At 40.0% G+C, this 2,911-nt stretch overlaps 1 non-coding gene across 1 annotated transcript; it reads left to right on the forward strand.

Moving 5' to 3' along the window:
* The first annotated feature begins 825 nt into the window (after positions 1-825).
* Positions 826-932, forward strand: LOC141418647 (U6 spliceosomal RNA). The gene has a single exon (XR_012443314.1). It is a non-coding gene; the product is annotated as a U6 spliceosomal RNA (small nuclear RNA).
* The last annotated feature ends 1,979 nt before the right edge of the window (positions 933-2,911 follow it).

Raw genomic sequence — 2,911 nt, forward strand, 5'->3', positions numbered from 1 at the left:
TATCTTAAATTTAGGGGGTGACAAGGGAAATTCAGTTGGCAGAAAAGTTAATTGAAGGGATGTCACTATCAGGACCAGGAGACATCAAATTATTTTTTTTACTAAAAGAAATTAAAGAGAAATTAGTGAAAACCTTCCTTTAAAGTAGAAAAATGCTTTTTATGTGGATAAAGCTAATAGGATTTTTAAAAAGAATCATAAAACACCTGTCATCCATGGAAACAGCATGGTAGATTCATGGCTTTTACAAAGATGGCAACCGGTATCCATCTGTTCTCTGTTTTGGATGGTATTGGCTAAGTCAAGAGGTAGGTTATGAAATATCTTAATATGATCTTTGCTAGGGGGGTACTGGACTGAATAATTTATGTTAGGCCTCAGATCATACTGAAGTACCTGTGGGGTCATCAGTGTTCCTCTGCAAGGGTAAAATTGTTTATAGTGCCCACCACAGTTATAAGGTGTCTGTCTATAAGCAAAGATTGTATTACAAAAAGTTACAGTACTAGCCTTGCGATCAAATACAAAGAAAGTTTTATCTTTATTGTAAACAAATGATGCTCCTTGAACTATGGCTCTTCTACATACTTTTAATCTTACAGCTGGGATAAATTTAGAGGTCTTTAGGGTGAAGAGGCACGCCTCCACACCCTCAGTGCTTTTCACCTGAAAATAAGTTACATTTGCTTCCCCATAGGAAGCAATAGGCTACATTGCTTTCCCCTTTTTGAATATAAGGTCCTGCCTTTCAGTTTCAAAGACTTATCTAAATTTAGGATTACTAGGGCTAGGGCAAATGGAAGTAAACCTTTAAACTTTGAGGAGGTGCTCGCTTCGGCAGCACATATACTAAAATTGGAACAATACAGAGAAGGTTAGCATGGCCCCCGTGCAAGGATGACACACAAATTTGTGAAGCGTTCCATATTAAAAAAAAAAAAAAAAACTTTGAAGAGCTTTTTGTTGTTACTCAGTTTACTCTAGGTATTTATAAATCAGATCCCAGGGTGCCTCATAAAGCAGCTTTGTTATTACCTAGAAACCCAGGAATCTAAATCCTACAGAACCAGCATTTACAGATAAATTATCTGTATCATTGTTAGTTTAGGTGGCCCTAATTTTAAGGTCTGTTTTTTTAGGGACAAGAGTTAGTTCCCCAGAATTACTACGTGGCTAGATAATTTACCTTCAGTTGGGAGATCTATGGATTTTTGTGGAGAGGCCCAGTATTTTGCAGACCCCAAAATTTAAGACCATCTGCATACTGTCGTAAGGTTCCAGTTTGAAAAGGACCTTAAAACAAGTTTAGAATCTGACAGCCCACAATGAGCTACAGAGAACAAAGTTTCATTTATTCATCAGAGTAAATGTTATCCCTTCCAAAAAAATAAAACCAAAATAATAATAATAACTGATGATGAAAAAGAATAAAACCTCTAATTAAATCATCTATCCAAAATACCCACACATAAGGACTCATTCTTTTCAGCCTCTTGGCCGTGCTTTGTAAGGGTGGCAGGAGTGACTCTATTTTGCCCTTAGCTTAGATACAGGGTCTCATATAGTTTAGGTTGTCCTGGAACTCAGGGTGTCACCTTGAGCCACTCCACCAGCCCTATTTTTTTGAGATAGGGTCTTGCAGAACTATTTGCCCGGGCTGGCTTTGAACCTTGATCCTCCCGATCTCTGCCTCCTGAGTTGCTGGGATTACAGATGTGAGCCATGGGCGCCTGGCAGGATCCTCCTGTTTTAGCCTCTCGTTCGCTGGGATTACAGGCATGTACCACCATGCCCAGTGTGTCTTCCTTCTGACAACTTTCCTTGTTTCTCAACAGTTTCCTCTTTTTTTTTTTTAATTTTTTTGTTCATTTATTCACATGTGCATACATTGGGCCATTTCTCCCCACTGTTCCCTGCCCCCTCCCTTCTCCCCCCCCCCCCCCGCCGCTTCCAGTCAGAACCTGTTCTGCCCTTATCTCTAATTTTGTTGAAAAGAGTGTATAAACAATAATAAGAAAGACAAAGCATTTTTGTCAGTTGAGATAAGGATAGCTATACAGAGAGATTCCTAGCATTGCTTCCATGCACAAATGTGTTGCAACCCAAGTTGATTCATCTCTACCTGATCTTTATACTGGTTCCTGATCCCCTTCTTATGTTGACCTCTGTTGCTTTAGGGTTTCTTTATTAGATCCTCTGATACTTTCATGTTTTGAGTTTCCTACCTATCCCCATTCCTCCCATATGTGCTCTCCCCTTGTCATGTAACCCAAGTCCAACAACATTGCTGTGTTTGCCCCAGATCTAAAGTCCAAATATGAGGGAGAACATACGATTTTGGGTCTTCTGAGCATGGCTAACCTCACTCAGAATGATGTTCTCTTGTTCCATCCATTTACTTGAGAATGATAACATTTCATTCTTCTTCATGGCTGCGTAAAATTCCATTGTGTATAAATACATTTTCTTGACCCATTCATCAGTAGTGGGGCATCTTGGTTGTTTCCATAACTTGGCTATTGTGAATAGTGCTGCAATAAACATGGGTGTGCAAATGTGGAGTAACTTTTGTCACATTCCTTTGGGTATATCCCCAGGAGTGGGATTAGGGGGTCATATGGCAGGTCTATGTTTAGATTTTTAAGAATCCTCCATTTTTTTTCCAGAGTGGTTGCACCAGCTTGCATTCCCACCAGCAGTGTACAAGGGTTCCTTTTTCTCCACATCCTCTCCAACACTTTTTGTTGGTGTTTTTGGTGATGGCTTTTCTAACATTGGTGAGGTGGAATTTCCTCTTGAAAATATCCATTGACCAATCACTCTAGTCTGGCTTTAATTGTCCCTCGTTGCTGGGATCCCCCAGACAGTCTGGTGTAATCTGTGATCCCATGTCAGGGGACAAGTGTCAGAT

This window comes from Castor canadensis, chromosome 17 (genome assembly GCF_047511655.1).
Source record: "Castor canadensis chromosome 17, mCasCan1.hap1v2, whole genome shotgun sequence".
NCBI classification, from domain to species: domain Eukaryota; kingdom Metazoa; phylum Chordata; class Mammalia; order Rodentia; family Castoridae; genus Castor; species Castor canadensis.